General features: G+C 37.5%; 1 long non-coding RNA gene across 5 annotated transcripts in view; it reads left to right on the top strand.

The window, feature by feature from the left end:
• Window positions 1-18,603, top strand: part of LOC115514827 — a 74,963-nt gene that overhangs the window by 16,628 nt on the left and 39,732 nt on the right. For all 5 annotated transcript variants that reach the window (XR_003969092.1, XR_003969093.1, XR_003969094.1 and 2 more), the window contains exon 6: window positions 9,596-9,780. This is a non-coding gene — a long non-coding RNA (uncharacterized LOC115514827). The remainder of the gene's footprint in view (window positions 1-9,595; window positions 9,781-18,603) is intronic.

Raw genomic sequence — 18,603 nt, 5'->3', positions numbered from 1 at the left:
CATCATATCCATGAAATCATTACCAGGACCCATGTCCTGAAGCTTCCCCCAATGTTTCCCTCTCTATGTTTTATAGTTTGAGGTCTTAAGTTTAAGTTTTTAATCCATTTTGAGTTTTTGTTTTGGTTTTTAGTTTTTTGGTATTGTGTGAAATGGGACTCCATTTTAATTCCTTTGCTTCTGGCTATTTAGTTTTCCCAACTCCATTCACTCAAGAGACTGTCCTTTCCCCATTGTATATTTTTGGCTGCTTTTTTGTGAATGAATTTACCATATAACATAGGTTTACTTCTGAGCTGTTTATTCTGTTCCATTGATCTGTGTCTGTTTTTCTGCCAATACCATACTGTTTTGATTGCTGTAGCTTTGTAATGATGGTTGAAGTCAGTCACTGTGATGCCTTCAGCTTTGATCTTCTTGTTCAAGACTGACTGGCCTATTCACAGTCCTTTGTGTTTCCATATAAGCTTCAGAATTGGTTTTTCTATTTATGTAAAATGTGCCGTTGGGATTTTGATAAAGATTGCATTGAATCTGTAGATCGCTTTGGGTAGTATGGACTTCTTAATAATAGTATGTCTGACAATTCATAGATACAAGATGATTTTCTATTTATTTGTATCTTAATTTCTGTCATCATTGCTTTGTAGTTTTTGACATGTTGGTCTTCACCTCCTCAGTTAAATTCATCCTTTTTGGTGCTCTTGTAAATAGGACTATTTCCCTTATTTCCTTTATGGTAGTTCATTGTTTGTGTATAGAAATACAACCAGTTGTGTATATTGATTTTGTATCCTGAAAGTTTACTAAATTTGTTTGTTACTTATAATAGTTTTTTACAGAGTCTTTAGTTTTCTATATAAGATTATGTCATCTGCAAACAAGGGCAATATTACTTTTTCCTTTCTAATTTGGATGCCTTTTATTTATTTTTCTTATCTAGTTGGTCTGGCTGGATCTTCAATACTATATTGACTAGAAGTGGTGACACTGAGTATCCTTGCTTTGTGCTGGACTTAAAGGAAAGGCTTTCAGGTTTTCACTGTTGAGTATGATGTTAGCTGTGGACTTTGTATATATTGCCTTTATTATGCTGTGGTAATCCACTTCTGTTCCTAGTTTTTTGAAAGCTTTTATCATGAAAGGGTATTGAATTTGCCAAATGCCTCAATTTAGATGATTTATGTGATTTTTACCCTTTTTTCTAATATATGTGGTAAATCATATTAACTGACTTTAATATGTTGAAATCGTCATTACCTCTCAGGGATCATCCACTTGGTCATGGTGTAAGATTTCTTGAATGTGCTGTTTAATTCAGTTTCCTAGTATTATGTTGAGAATTTATGCAACTATATTTATCATAGATATTGTCCTGTGGTTTTCTTTTCCTGTGGTGTCTTTGCTGGGTTTTTGTATTATGGTAATAAAATTCCTCAAAAATAAATCTGGAACCATTTTCTCCTTTTCACTTTTTTGGAGGAATTTGAGGATTGGGAATAATTTTTCTTTAAATGTTTGGTAGAATTCACTGGTGAGGCCATCTGGTCCTTGGCTTTTGTTTTGGGGGGGGGGGTTAAATTATTCGGTCTCTTTACTAGTAATTTGTTCAGATTTCCAATTTCTAAATGATTCACTCTTGGTAGGTTATGTCTCTAGGAATTTATTCATTTATAGTTTGTTGGCATAAAATTGTTCATACTAATCTTTTATGATCCTTTGTATTACTGTGGCATCAGTTGAATGTCTCCTCTTTCATTCATAATTAATTTTATTTGAGTCCTCTCTTTTTTTTCTTGGTAAGTATAGCTAAAGGTTTGTCTAGTTGGGTATGTTTTAAAAAAACAGCACTGATTTCATTAATGTTTTCTATTATCTTTTTTGTCTCCATTTCATTTATTGGTAGTTTGAGCTTTATTATTTCTTTCCTTTTACTAATTTTGGATTTCATTTGTTCTTTTTCTAATTCCTTGCGATGTAAAATCAGGTTGTTTATTTGAGCCTTATCTTTTTTTCTTAAGGTAGGCATTTATTGCTATGAACTTGACTTATAGAACTACTTTTGCTGCATCCCATAAGTTTCAGTATGTTGTATTTGCATTTTAATTTCTCTGAAAATATTTTTGATTTCTCTTTTGATTTATTCTTTCACTCATTGGTTGTTCAGTATCATGTTATTTAATTTCCACATGTTTGTGACTTTTCTTTTCTTCTTATAATTGATTTTGTACCTTTGTGCTATGACAAGGAGATGAGCATCTTCCCCTGTGCTGTCCAAGCTGAGCCCTGAGTGGGTAGCCATGGTGAGTGCTTGCACACCTATTAAAACCTGCTACTTTTTTGCTAGACGTGGGGTTTTATGGAAACAAGCTTCATTGGCTTTCAAGAGCTAGGGATTTTAGAGGCCTTTGCCTTGGATGAGAGTCTTTGATGTTGAAGTATTAAATTTGAGGTCAAACCCTTTGCTTTTCAGACAGAAGCTCAGACTTGAGAGTTACTTCCTGATTGTATGGCATAGTGCCAGGAGCTGAGTTTATGGCGCACTCTGTCTCAGCTTTTCAAAACTGTTTCCCTGTGGATATTTTCTTATTTGCCTGTTGTGTGGGAACCTTTCAGCTACTTTCTGGATTTTTTTCAGAAGAAGTTGCTTGGTGTGTCGGTGGTTGGAGAGGAGTTCAGGAGCCTTCTGAGCCACCATCTTGGTTGACCTATACACTTGTATTTTAAATTGTTACATTCTTCTGATAAGCTGAGGCCCTTTTCATCATGTAATGATCAACTCCATTCTTAATAGAACTGTTTATCTTAAAAGGTCCTTTATCTGACATTAAGATAGCTATTCTAGTTTTATTTTCATTAATATTTCTGAGATAAGTCATGTTCTACCATTTTCTCCCTATACTTCCATGTCCTTATGTTTTCAGTAAGTTATAAGCATATACCTATAACTCCTTAACACTTAATTTTCTAATTTAGTATATTTATATAGATTGTCATTATTGATATGCTTGGGCCTATTTTTACTAACTTTACCAATTTATTAGTTGGTTCTTTCTTTGTCTGTTTCTTTTTAATTCTTTATTACTTTTATGATTTGAGTTGATATTTATACTGCTCTCCCAGTAAGACAAGAACTTAGTACTTTGTCTACCAATGGATTTTCCACCCCTAAACCCAGATCATTGCCACTCCCCATCCTGAAGCCTTCTACATACACATATGTAAACACTAGTTCAAACTAGTTCCACATAATTCTGGGGATTTCACAGTTCTCTGAATTTTCACACTGCACTTCTCTCAGGGTTGATTTTGGCCAAGGGATCCAAGCTAGTTTTACTAGATTTATATCTTATCAGAACCGGAGCCTGATTTTTTAGAGTTGCTATTTATTCTATAGCTATTTCCAACTATAATTTGCATACTTTTCTATAGTTGGTTTTTGAGACTACTAATGTCACTGTTATGTAGATTCGGAATTACAAACAGTATACTTTGTGTTTTGCTTACCTGAAACACTTCGGATAAAGGGTACAAGTGCTCTAATTATTTCTTTGTGGGGGTAGGAATTGTTTGTTAAAGTTTAACATAAACTTTTTTTCAAGGCTAAAGTTCAAAATTTAAATTTAAATTTAAAATTTAAATTTAAAATTTCTCATAATTTGTTTTTAATGACTGATGTTTATTTTAAATGTTGGAGAGATAGGCCAATTTGGACATGGTCATTCCTCCTCCACTTAATGGTATTTGGAGAAATATTCATGGCTTCTCAAAACCATTGGTGTAGTTTATGTTATTTATTTATTTATTATTATTTTTTTAATGTTTGTTTATTTTTGAAAGGAGAGAGACAGAGAGCAAATGGGGGGAGGAGGGACACAGAGGGAGGGAGACACAGAATTTGTATATGTGCTGCCGAAGCGAGCACAGGGAGACACAGAATTTGAAGCAGGCTCCAGGCTCCAAGCTCCGTGTCAGCACGGACCCCAACATGGGACTTGAACCTACAAACCTCGAGATCATGACCTGAGCCAAAGTTGGACACTCAACCGACTGAGCCATTCGGGCACCCCAAGACCATTGGTGTAGTTTAGATGCACAACCCTTCTTAGGTCAGTGTTGGCTTCAAGTTCTGGAACACATTTCATAGTTGGTGACATGGGCTTTTTCAACAGTATTTATTTGTTGTCATCCATTACCATGTTGAATTTTCCATTTTTCATTATCTGATACTTGACCTTATGGTCCTGAAATAGTGTCTCTTCTTCAAGAGACTTCTCAGAAGTGAACGCATTTTTACACCTCATCTTACAGCTGATATTTCAAGCCAGATTTTCTCATTTGGCCATTTGTTAAACAAATATTGCTGCCATAGTGATTCGGTTGCCCTAAAGGTGTTTGGATTACACAATTCTTAAAATTTTTACAGTCAGAAAATATTTATCAAGACTGTGATATGTCTCAGACTTTGCCCTGCTAGTGGAAGATTTAATGATAAATAAATCTATTCCTGCCTTTGAAAATGACAAACTTAGGGAATAGAGTTAATACCATGTAAGATTCAGACAATTTATTAATTTACTACACAGGATTAAGAAATTTGAAGTCTGTAAGATCCTCATATTGTCTCTCCCTGTGGCCACATGAATATAATCAGCTGGTAGCTGGTGTGCATGGATTAACCAAGAGGACGTTTCGTATATATTAACTCTAAACCAATGGATATGGATTACAATCCTATTATTGTTATTTTCTGTCTTTCCATTTTTTATTTAAAATAGGGATGTGAGAATGATCACTTTCAATATATATCTTGATTAATCTTCTCAAATAGAGTTCACTTTTCTTTAGACAGCAGGTCAGGTGATAATCCAGTTTCACTAGCTTTGGGGTCATTCTGCTTCATTAGATAAATTTGTGTCTGAATTTGTTTTGATCTTTTTGTTAACAGTTGGTCTTAAATGGTAATGGTAACTTTCAAGAGGCCACTCTCATTTCTGTTTTCCAGGGTTTTTTTTTCAGGGGACATCACCTTACTATAGATAAAAAGTACAGATGATAAATTTTAATATTTTCTATATTATTTCAAAAGTGCTTGTAATTTTATGCTTGATTCATAATGTCTCTCAACTGGAGTTGTAATTTAAATTATTTTGAATTACTTTGGTATTTACAATTTATTTTTGTCTTTGAATTTTTGATAAGCTAATAGAATGCTCTCTGTAATGAGTTCTGGGTGTGCTGGTTTCCCGATAAGGTGTTTGCAAATGTGACGCATCTATATATGGATTAAAATTTGCAATTTATTCCTTTCCATACGTTAATTCCAGAAACTAAATATGTAGGATATCTGGTATTGCCAGGCACTTGTTTGTAGGCCTGATGTAGTCTAATTAGTTCTGTGAATATTCTGGCTAGTATTAAAATATGGAAATATTAGAATATAGCCATAACATGCTACTACTGACATACTGTTTTTAGTTAGGTTAAGAATATATATGGGGCGCCTGGGTGGCTCAGTTGGTTGAGTGTCCGACTCTTGGTTTTGGCTCAGGTCATGGACTCATGGACCATGACATTGAGCTGGGGATGGGGCTCTGTGCTGACAGCGTGGAGCCTGCTTGGGATTCCCTCTCTCCCTTTCTCTCTGTCCCTTCCTCTCTCTCTTTCTCTCTCAAAATAAATAAATAAACTTTGAAAAAAAAAGAGTATATATGAACACCTTTGGTTTAGAGCAAATGATGTTTTACTTTATTCTGCTGAAATTAGGGGCTGAACTGTTAAGGAAGACCCTTTGTCAGAGCATCAGATTTGGTGGTACAGTCAGAGGCTTTTGCCCTATGACTGGGTGAAAAACCTCATTTATTAACTGAAACAAAATCCTCGTGAACACTTGAAAACAGATACAGTAGAACCAAAATCTGTCAGGATTTGATGGCTAAGCTCATGAAAAAGTAACCTGTGGATAAAAGTTTCTTTCTTCCTTCCTTCCTTCCTTTCTTTCTTTTCTTTTCTTTCTTTCTTTCTTTCTTTCTTTCTTTCTTTCTTTCTTTCGTCTTTTTTCTTTTTCAAAAAATGGACTTATAGTTGTGCATCTAACTTCAGTAGTGGCTCATAAAAGGAAAACTAGTTTTTCTGTGCTTGAGTGAAATGGGAAAAAGCAAGTTAGGGAATTCTGTTTAACAGAAACTTTATGAGGAATGAAACTGAGATCGGTGGCCCTCATTTGCACACCTTCCACAGAATTTACAGTGAAGAGAAACAAAGTAGAACAAAAGAAAGCATTCGAGGTCCATTCACACAAGTCAGGATGCTGAAGAAACACAACCATCTGGACCACGCTAAGAAGCTGGGTGGAACTCGGCCTCTTCTGCCAAGCGCTAACATGACCTTGACTTGCAGAGCCTGTGTCTCCTCCTGCCATCTCTACTGATGGTTGATAGATACACCATGTTGTTTAAATTCAGTTTGACCATAATCTCTTGGTGAAAATTTGCAATTAGAACAGAGATGATCCCTTGAGGTGCACAGATGGCAGGGGAGAAAGCCTATCACGAATTCCAGAGCTGTTTTTCAACCCCCAGTGTTGAGGGTGGAGTCTCTTCTGAAGTTGCCTCTTGAAAGATCAAAAGAAGTGAGACTTGAAGTAGTGAATGTCTTCCCTGTTTGCCGTCATCTGCTTTATGTACAAATATCTGTATTGACACTGACAGGATTATTTGTAGAGACATGTTGTATGTGTGTGTTAGTGAAAATAAAATTGGGAAATAGAGAAAGAGCTTCAATGTTTAGCTTTTGATAAATACCTGCTTGTTTTCAAGATGTACGTAACATATATCCTGTTAAAATGCTAGACATTTGTGTGTTTAGGGTTTACCAAAGACATTTGTATATGGAAGCCTTGCCCTGTGAAAAGAATCTATAAGATCCTTAGATCAAACAGTCCCTTCATGGCTTTGAACCTCAGTTTTCTTGCCTCAGCCAATTCTTTTCCTAGATTAAGTCTCCAGGAGGAACTGACATATTCTAAGTGAAGTGTATCACTTCTGTCTATAAGCCTGTCTTTCATCGAATATGTCTTCTGCAAGCCTGAGAAGGCCCCCATCCCCTGTCTTGCACACACGTAGTTCTTTCTCCATCTTCCAGTTCTCTTGCCATCTTCTCTCACACCGCCAGACTTTAAGCTCAAGCGTCACATGGGAAAGCTAGCCAAACCTTCAAAACTCCATTTATTGTGGGGAAATCAGAGGACACAAAACCCGTGAGAAAATCTCATTGCAAAGATGAGCCCCACCTATTTGAGATGTTTCCAGTTTCAGGAAGTACTGAGGTTGGATGAGGATGATGAAGACCATACAGCCCAGCCTCAGAAATTGGTGAATGTCCTGGAAAAATATAGAGGCATCCAAGCATATATTGGTTCTGGAGATCAAGTGACTTCAGTGATGGGTAACACAGGAGACAGGGGCTGTGAGGTGACTGACCTGATGCACATGAAAGTATATCACACTGGAAATAGGGACAAGATGTGGCTTTAGCCGGAGAAAAGGGTGGGCTTGAGATTGTGGAGGGCTTGTGCAGACTGGGAACTGAACGAGTTCCTCCTCATATCTGAAAGCTCCCAACACTGCCTACAGAACTGCACACTGATGAAAACACACCTTTGCGATCACTTTAGGATGTGGCTGCCCAGTCTTGGCTGCTTCTGTGTGAGGGTGCAGATATCACTGGCTGATGGGTATCATGGAACAGGGATTAGGGAGATGCTGGAAAATTTCAGAGGGATATCATTCTAGGATGTGCAATGGATGTGAAACTGTCCACTTGCTAGGTTCTTTTATTCATGTATGGTGATAGGCCCTTTGGACCTACTCTAAAACCTAATGGGTAGAGTTGCTAGGTATAACATTTTTTAAAGTGTATTTATTTATTTTGAGAGAGAGAGCATGCACAAGTGGGGAAAGGACAGAGAGAGAGGGAGAGAGAAAATCTCAAGCAACTTCCACACCATGACACAGAGCCTGATGTGGGGCTCGAACTCACAAACTGTGAGATCATGACCTGAGCTGAAAACAAGAGTTGACACTAAACCAATTGAGCCACCCAGGTGCCCCTCAGTTACAACATTTTAACTTTGATCATAAGGTGGTTCCATTTTATGTATGTATGTATGTATGTATGTATGTATGTATCATCTATCAAAAGAACATAGCTATACCTTTATTTATTTACTTTTAAGTAAGTTTAAATCCTTGAGGGATACAGCATCACATGGATTCCATGGCCAATGGCTTTTACAGGAAGAGTGCTTCGGAATTTGGCATGAACCATGAGTTACTTTCCCTAGGATTATTCTGGTTTTGTTCAGCTTGCCACCAGGAGTCACTGTGTTGTTCTTTGCTTTGTATACATAACCACTTCTCTTGCCTTGATAGATTTCAATTTCACCTTGAGCATAAACACATTCAGTTTTGAGAATAGCTGTGTACTCCCTCTGATTCCAGGGACCCCACTTATAGCCAGCAAAAATGGCCTTGGACTGTAGCCTTCCAGCCATATTTGTTGTTTTAGGAGTCCTATTCCCAGCAGGCCTCCCCAGGCTCCAAGATGGCAAAAGAGCTCTTTGTATCTATTTTCAAAGGCTTTGTTGTAGTTCTGTATTTTTAATACTGAATGTAAAGGTATATTCTTCCATAAAAGCTGGCTGACATGTTTGTTGAATCAACTTTTCTTTTTTTTTTTTGCATTCTCACGAATTCTCAATGAATGTTCTATAGCCAGATATACTGTCTAGTTTTCTGTCTAATTTTTATCTCTCTCCCATTGTGGAAAATGAACCAAGGTGATGTGATAAATTATTTTTTTTTTCTACAAATAATCACTTGGAGCTCCTGATATGAAACAAAAGACCTTCTATAAAAACATTCTCTTTCTTTGAGAAAAGGGCAGCATCTGCTGTGGGGTGACAAGAAAGGGTTTTTCGTCTTCTAGCCAAGGAGTTTCCTGTGCTGATAGATGATTACACCAGCTCCCTGGGACTCTGCTCAGCCTTTCAAATGCAATTCCTCCCTTTGCCCTTCTAGTCTAGTGTATTGAGGGTAGAGTGAATAAGTGAAACACTGTATGTATCTAACCAGTCAGCATGGTGGGTGCCCGAGGGCTTCTCTTACTCCCCACATATCCCACTACAAGCATATGTGACCCTCCTCAAAGACATTCCCATCTTTTTTGGTAAAATGACTTGCAAGCCCTTTAAGTTGTGGTTTCCTATTTCATATATTCTCTGTCTTCCTGTTTTCAGGGATTCCTCAACATTTCTCAGTTCCTTTGACACTTCTTGATCTGGGTAAGGGGCTGGTAAAGAGTTCATTTGTATATAATTTAATATTATCTCTAGAGAGGCTGATGAGAGAGAGAAAGGTGGGTGTGCTCAGGTCATTACTTTACTCCTAGCTTGTAGATAAGATGAACTGTGTTTTTCTAGATGGAAATTGTTTTTCATTGAAACGAGTTTCTGTTTCCAGTAATGTCATAGTGCTCTCATATTTACATTTGCTATTGTTATTTTATTTTGTCTATCTTTGACCTCTTTCTCCAGTCTGATTGGAAGGAGAATTACCCACATTATTTTCACTTGTCGAAGGAAGAGGAAGTCTAGTAAAGAAACAGAACTGAAAGAGAGACCAAATGGCCATTCGTCTTCTGAGTCATTTCTATTCTGTTTATTTCTCCATTTGCTCAATTTCTTTGAGTACGCATGAGGCTGAACTCGCATGTCATCAGGTAAGCAGCCACCAAAAAATAGATGGCATTTTCATTTTGGGTCAGCAGAAGTACATATTCTAGATCAGCCATCAATCTGGAGTCAAATAGTATGGTGTTTTGTTAGGGTTGATTTAGTGGTCTTCAAATCAAAATAAGCTTTTGCATATTGAAAGTACATTATTGCATAATTCATTTTATGCAGTAATCTCATTAAGTTTTTTTTTTTTTTTTTACATTCTTACCAACTGACCTTATTTGTCCAGGACTTAATTTTCTGTGTCCCACAAGCCCCTCAGTGTATCCAGTGGTAACTGCCACTTTTAATTTACCTGAGACTTAGCTACTTTGATTTTAGTCTTGGACAAGTTCTGTGAAAATGTCTTGTCTGTAATCCATTTCCTTAATGTATATCAGGTAGTAATAGAAAAAAAGAGTTAGAGTTATAGAAGCACAAGGCTGAATTATCCATTAGTTTGGGAATTCAAATTCTCTACTTTTTTTGTTGTTGTTGTTGTTATATATTAGATTGTAGGAGGTGAAATAGATGGACAATAAAATCTTTGTTTTTGTAGTTCTGAAAAAATAATACTGACAGATTGTGAGATAGTAAAATTGCTGCAAGCTATCACTTCAGAATTTGTCTTTTTTCTCAAAATTTGAAAGTTTTTTATTTTGGCCTGTTGTTTCTTTCTCTTTGTTTTTTGGTGTTAGAGAACACAGCACCAGGCTGTGTGCATAATTTTCAGATGTGTGCTTTTCTGTAAGATTATCTATTCATTGCTTTATCATCTTTTACTCGTGGGCTTGAAATTTTTCAACTACATTGAAATGATGTTACACTTTTTGATTTGCCAGTTGCCAAACATTTTTTATTTTGATGCCTTATTTTCTTAACCCCCCCCCTTCTAACCCTCCAGACTATCAAAAGTATCTCTCCCATCCCTGTATCATAGTTACTATTTGTTTAATGCTTACAGTGAGCCACACAGTGTGTCACTAGCTTTATGTACTTAATCTCCTGTAATCATTTGTGCATGATCACACAGAAAGGATGGGTGTAGTTGGGATTTTCTTCACTGAAGTTTGCTCTGCTGTTGGGTCATCCTCCCAATGAATCCAATCCCATTTTAGTTGAGTATTTTGGCACTGTGCAACACACACTTGATGATTGACCAACTGATGAGTGCTGTTGACACAGAAGTCCAATGCAACTTTGACATCATCTCTGTTCCTTATTTAACCCTTCCTCTGTGTCCATTTTAACCCAATAAATCTAGTAAAGTTTACCGCCCAGCTTTGGCAGGCCCTGAAAATCAAATTGGAGAGTAGGCCTGAAAGATAGGTAGTTTCAGCGTTTGGGGCTATGTAAAAGTGATCACAAGTGATGCTTGTGATCCCGTTTCTAGGAACCTAGTTATTTCCCTCTTGAAATGTCTCTAATTCTCATTTCAGGATATGTAGCCTCTTCACTCATGACCTACTGGTTCTTCTGTATTAACCATTCTGTCATGACAGTTCAGTTCATAGCACTGACAATCATCTAGTAACAAATTTGTGATTGAGAATCTGTGGGTTCAGTCAGAATAATAAAGCTTTCTGTACAGTGGACTTATTAAATATTTGTTTTGAGCACACAGACGTGTGATCATTCGTGTGCGTCATGGGTTTTTCATTAATCTCTAACTCTGCTTGGAGCACACTTTGTTCGTTGTACACCCAAAAGTGGAAAAGCATTAGATTCTCTAAGTAGATTGGATTTACCATGTATACGTTTTATTTTTTTCTCTCAGATGTTCATAGACATAGCAGTAGAGATGGCTTATCTATAATATCAGGCAAGTGCAGATCCTGACTAAATATTATACAGTAGAGTATTCCTTGTTGAACATAAAAGATGGTGTGAAGTGTATTTATGTAATGGTGATCAAGATTCTTATTTTTTCCAAATCCTACTGGGCAATCAATTTTTCTAGAATAAATACCATCACCCCTCACCCCCACCTTTTTTGGATCAGTGTATTTGCATAATGGGATTTCAAGTTAACAAAGAAAATATACTGACTCGGTTTAATCACATGGGAATATGGTCTTCTGGATTTAATGAAGATGCTTTCAGAAGTTAAAAATAATCAGAAAATAAAGATGGGAGTCATGATATATTTCAGAACTAAGGAGATCTCTTCATGAAGGCTGGCCGGTGACGGTTCAATTTCTGTCAAGTCTAACCACATGCTATCATGCTATTAAATCAAAAACAATAAACACAGTTCAGTGACACAGATAATGGAGAGAAAATGGCAGGGTCCAGATGCACTTTTGCTTATGTGTTGTGTTATCTGTATAATTTCTAAATTTTTCCAGACATCAGGAGAGTTAAAGAGTCTGCAGCTTTAAGTATCCTGTTGAGTAGCTCTAAGGGCAGTTGGAAGGCATGGAATCTTTGAGTTCCTGGTGGGCATTTTCCACCACAGACTTCACAATTTCATTACAGGCTGAATGATATGAATGAGTAGTAGCTCAACCAGCTGCAGAAATAAAAGCATACATACCCTGAATCCTCCTTTTCTCCCCTGTCATCAGAAATAGTCATTCGAAGTGACATGATGTTGTTTTTGAGCATCTCGTGGTGTCGAGGAGTTGTGTGGAAACCAAGCATATCAGCTTCTTCCAGTTTGAGTGAAATTAATTTTAGTAGGCTCCGGAGTTTGGCAAATTTAATTCTAACCCCTGTAAGGCTTTAACTTCTATCCTATAGTGGTATACACAGTAGTCATCCTGTATTAAGATAACAACTACCCAGAAGAGATCATTCATCTGATCTACATTTCTGTTTCCTTATCTGGAAAACGGGGATGATAGTATCACTTAGTTTACAGGGTTGTTGAGAGGATTTTAAAAGCTAAATTTAATCAAGTGCTCAGCAGAATGTAATTTGGTTGGTCTCATTTCTGTGGTCTCTGCCATCTCTTTGGTAAAGCTCTTTCTATTATTTTCAGGCACTTAGGTGACTGTTTTATTGACCTCCTACTGAAGAGTGCATTAGAAGAGATCTCAGAGCAGTTTAGATACGTTATCTTATTTAGTCCCAGATCCTGTTACTGAGATCATAGGCAATATTTACACTGGGTCATGAATTTATTTGGTTGGGATAAAGTATCAAAGAAACATGTTTAAAAATTTCATTTTTTCTTTGGAATGATCACCCATGAGGGCACATTTCAAACTTACCAATCAATCATCTATTATGTGCCAGTCATTGCCTAAGCTGTTTTAATTTTGTACTTGATCTCAGGTGAGACTCATGACTTTTTTTTTGTAAGATAAGGAGCTGAAGTTCAAAAGGTGAAGATCTGTTAAGTGAAACAGTTAATAAGCAGTAAAGCCTAAATTCAAGCCTGGATCTTATTCATTTCAGAAGCCCTTATTCTGGGCAATATACTCCCCAAAGTATACCCTAACAAACTGGAATTAGCAGTCTCGTATGTTGGGGTGCCTGGGTGGTTCTGTTGGTTGAGCGTCTGACTCTTGGTTTGGCTCAGGTCGTGATCTCATGGTTCCTTGGTTCGAGCCCCACGTGGGGATCTGTGCTGTCTGTGCAGGGCCTGCTGGGGATTCTCTCTCTCTCTCTCTCTCTCTGCCTCTCCCCCACTTACTCTCTCTCTAAAAATAAATAAACTTAAAAAAAATCTTGTATGCTCTCTTACAAATGCAAGTTATTTAGCACAAAGGAAACTATGTAACAATGTGGAAGGGCCTGGATGGATGTTTAGATGTTTGAATCTAAAATAGAGCCTATTGCAAATCCTATACAAGAAAGTTCCATCAATTCATTTTCTGATTCTCTTCCCTTCTCTGTCAGAGAATTCATTGATCTGTTTGCTGGTAAGAGTCCATATTACAAGTCTCAGAAGAAATCTGAAATAACTTTAAAATGAATCATTAAATAATCCATTTAAAATTTGAAATTATTAAGTTTGAAACATTTTGTTCAAAGTGAGGACAATTCTTCCTATATTACAAGTGTACAAATTAGATATAAAAGAATTACCTTTAGCGAAAATGATTTAAAAAATCTAAAGAATTGAGGTGCCTGGGTGGCTCAGTCGTTAAGCGTCTGACTTCGGCTCAGGTCATGATCTCACGGTTCGTGGGTTCAAATCCCACTTTGGGCTCTGTGCTGATTGTGCAGAGCCTGCTTGGGATTATCTCTGTCATCCTTTCTCTCTGCCCCTCCTGGACTCATGCATTCTCTCTCTCAAAATAAATAAATAAACTTTAAAAAATCTAAAGAACTATACTATGTATATATGTATACATATATATGTATGTATGTTACATGTGCCTACATACATATATATGTATGTTACAAACTTAATTTTTTTCCTTACTTTCATTTCTCGTTTGAAAGTTAAAGAGCATGTGTACTAATCAGTGAGCTCCCAAATTTTATAGCCTGAATTGCCCTCTGTCTTTAGACTCTCTGTCTCCTATTAGGGGTCATAAGCCATACGCAAGGGTCTCCACCCATCATTGTGCAGTTTAAAAAGGATTCAACCCCGATTCAGAGCTTTGTGGCAGTACTGGTTCCTCATGATTTGCCTTTACTGCAGTTGTATTCTGAAATGCTGTCTAATTGCACCTGACAAATACATGCAGCCTCTCTTAGCTTGGTGGATTCCATGTGAAGTGTGTGAAATACTTGTCTTGTGCTTATACTGTTCTTTTCGTCCTGTGGTCCCCTATCCGACTTTCTTACTCAGCCTTATTTCTTATGTAGAAATCTCTCTAAGTTTTATGAGAGCCTTGCATCGTTGATGGCATATGTAGGTGGGGGTAAGTATGTGAGCAACTACTCAAAAGCCAAGTGATGCAGCAGTAGGGGGCCTATTCCTAGGCTAAGCTTGAAATCTTGAAAGAAATAAAAAATGAAAATTGTATTCAAATGAGGTTTCCCAGTTTCTTCTTTGATATTAAACTGATGAGGTAAATTGCTTTCAGAAGTTAAAATAGAGATCTAAAGGTTATAATAATATCAATGCAAAAATAGCCCAGAGAAATGAAGAGAGGGAGAGTTCATTTAAATATGTGAATGACTTGTGGAGATGTAATGGCCCTATTAATATTAATTACGCCATTATCATTCACTGCTCTCCAAATGGAAAATTGCCAGTCCATGTATCACTGGCAGAGACCTGAAATGTAAATACAAGTTGACAACCTCGCTTCTGTGCATACAGGTCACCCATGTTCCTAGTTGAAAATATCATAACTAATCTAATCTTGAAGCAGTCTAAGTTGGGCAGAAAAACTCAGGAAGTGAAGGTTTTCCAACTTCTAAATGTTGATTGTCATGGTACCTTGGGCTTGGTCTTCCACCAGTTGAAGTCCTGACGTCTGGCCAGTACCAAAGTGCTGGTTTCAGGTTCTGGTTTATCTCTTCTGGGTCTGCATACCCCCCTTAGGAAGGTGGTGGGAAAGAACCCCTATGGAGGGGTTCTGCATAGTGAGGAGATGGCCAAGGGATGGTCTGTTTTTGACGACCTGGGATACAGGGGATGGCTTGTTTCAAAAACCATTATTTACACCCAAAGTTTTTCTTTATTTGGGGATGAATAAGGGTGAAAATGTTATGCCTGAAAAACTATCTCATCAGAGAGAGAGAGAGGTTAGCCTTTTAACTCTGCACACTGGTGCTTTTTTATTGAAGCAATTGGCATTTAATGAGGAAGATAACACCATTTTGAAGGTTGTTTTTATTTATTTTTAAACACTGTGACTGTCCTAGTGTTTAGAAGATAATGTTTTTATGTGTGGTTGAAAATGGTTGGTATCAAGTTGAGTCCTGCACGGATACATTTCATTAAATTCCCAAGACTTGGGTTTTCACCCCATTAAGCTCCATTATCAAAATTGCCACGCAATCCCTTAAAAGCTTAAAAGTTACATTTCTAATAATTGCCCAGGTCTCTTCCCTCTTGTTCAAGTGTAACATGCTATTTTAAATGAGTCAGAGTGTGTGTTTAGCTGCCAGTTTGAATACCCACATCTGGGAATCATCCCAAGATCACACGCTTCCTGTCTGGAGGAAGGAGCATCCTCAGTATGAACAATCACCAGCAGTGATTTGAGGCAGCCATAAAAGGAGACATCCCGGGTGAGTGCATGTGATAAAATATGGAAAAGGGAGCTGTGGATGTCTTGGGTCCTTGACATGTGAAGGTAATTAAACCTCTAGATTCGAATTCTTCCTCTCCTCTTTATAACCATGGCTGGCCTAAGGAAAAAAAAAAAAGATTTGAAATATGGGCAGAGGGGTGTGGTGCCATATGGCAGCCTGAAACAAAATTACCCAAACACTTCAAAAGCAAGCAGGGTGCGTTTCTCCCTCTGTTCAGTCACCATATGTGAGCTCAACACGTGAGAAGCTCCCTTCAAGTCGATTCAAACAGACTCTTTGTATTTTGGCCTCCAAGTGTGTTTCCTTGAAACAAAAACCAGAGGAGCTTGGAGAGACGTTCCAGTGAGGTCCCCGCAGGGTCTGAATCCAACACTGCAAAGCTTGTAGAACTATTTTTGAAGTGAAAAAATTTTAGGAAGAAGGAAGATAATGGGGGGAAAAAAAGAATCCTTGCCTTCAAGAGGCAAGCTCGCTTTTGACATTAGACTGCTCTGGGAGTTGTTGATAGAAAATAAGAGGGATATGTTCCTGCCCTGATCATCGGAGAAGGGCTTTTGGTTGTTACAAACAATAAGCACAGAGATATCTTTACAAAATCATGAGAATGAATTGATTGAATGAAGAAGCAGTGAACTAAACGGGAAATATTAGTAAAATGTGATCTAGGTTGTTGGTGAGTCCTTGACTGCCTACTTCTTGAATCCAACCTTTCCTTTTCTTGTACAGCCACTAAGTGTACATGTTTGCTTGTTAACTTTTATCACAACACCTCTTTCCACCTTCTACTTTGAAGTTACCACTTGGCTTATTTAAAACATGCATACTGCCTTGGGACTAGGAAACCTCGTGATGTCTTTGGTATTGAGTATATTGTACAATATATAAACAAAGTGCTCAAAATGTAATTGCGAATACAATGAAAATCCCGAGCAGAATTCACCAGAAGAAATCAGCATCAGAAAAATCTAAAGGTCTAGAAATGCATCTGATGAGTCTGAGAGGGAGACAACATTTAGACATTTCAAAGGATCTTATGTTAGATCTAGATTCCAATTCAAGTACTTAATACAGCACCACTGATTTTTTTTATGTGTATTTTGAGAGAGAGTGTGAATGGGGGAGGGGCAGAGAGAGAGAGAGAGAGATTGAGAGAGAATCCCAAGCAGGTTCTGGCCTGTCAGCACAGAGCCTGATGCGGGGCTCGAGCTCACGAACTGTGAGATCATGACCTGAGCCAAAATCAGGAGTCAGAAGCATCAGTCACCTGACTGAGCCATACAAACGGACGCTCCCACTTCAAGTCACTGTGTTGAATTGAGTAGTTGGCAAAAGCTTTTGGTGAAGGCCAAATTGATGAATGGCTGGGTGATTCAGTAAACATTTTTGAATACCTGGTACGTATTACCAACCAGTCTGGTCAACATTTTTACTGGCCTAGCTATAGGGCAATTTGAACACAATAAGAGTGCTAGTACCTTTATTTTGGTTCTCTGCACAGTATGCCAGGCATTTAATCCTTTTTGGAGTTTTCATTATACACATTTTAATGTTCTGAAGTTTTTGAACTTTTGACACCACTAATTAATCTCCAGTTCTTTATTTAGTGTGTAACATTATACTAGTTATCAAAATAATAATTGGGTTGCTGGAACACATTATTATCAAAAGGTCAGACTCTTGGAGATCTCAGTTCTATTTAGATTTATAATAGTGTTTAGATTTGGGTTTCAAAGTATATCCACACACTTGCACAGTGTCACACATATCCTTTCACATGTTCAAATCTTGTCTTATTAACTGCAGGGAGAGGACGTTATCTAAACATCAAGAGCAAAAGGAACTTTGGAATGCCTGCTGGTCCATAATATGAATCACTAAATACCTATTTCCTTTTCCACATTTCTTGCATCATCCCTGAGAAGGTAGCGAATATTCTGGCATCTGTCGCATACCATAACCGTAAGCTTGCTGGAACGCAGTGTTAGGTACTTGTGGTGTCAAAGAAGCACGTGTGACTTTTGGACGCTGCAGGGTAGCTGGATCCCAGAAACACACCTTTCTTCCCTTGCCTGGTTGTTTTTTTTAAAAATTCCTTTGTAGAAATCAAAATTTGCCACTACCCAAGTGGTTCAGTAGCTCGCTAATCTATAGTTCATTTCAATTGATCTTAAAGCTCAGGAGATAACATTTTTCTCAGTGGCTGGCCCCCATTTATATGTCGACCCAGATCAGTGTTGATCACACAAGTGACCCAGGCTCTGAAGGGAAGAGTCGTGCTGGTCATCTAAAAAGTTATTGGAACAGACTTGCCCTTTGGTAGAAATGCATTGGGATGGAATAATGTCTCTTTTGCCAGAAGACAAGCACTCAAGTGATGTCAGCCGTGCTTGAAGAGGGCATTTAAGCATCTTCTATTTAAACAAATGGAGACACAGATTCTAATAGCAAAACAAAGTTACTTTCTAGGGCTCCAGTACTCATTCTTGACGGATGTTCCGTAGTTTGCTTCACTTAAGATTATTTACTGATAGGACTTTCAGTATGACTTGAAAATGTTCTATATGTGTTAATTGATTTTTTAAATTAGGCATTTTTGATATTAATTTCACTTTGGGAAAAGCAAGATAGAACATTATACAACTCATTACATTGTCCAACTATGA

The sequence above is a fragment of the Lynx canadensis genome, chromosome A1, assembly GCF_007474595.2.
Source record: "Lynx canadensis isolate LIC74 chromosome A1, mLynCan4.pri.v2, whole genome shotgun sequence".
NCBI lineage: Eukaryota > Metazoa > Chordata > Mammalia > Carnivora > Felidae > Lynx > Lynx canadensis.
This window is presented reverse-complemented; position numbering and strand designations above follow the sequence as displayed.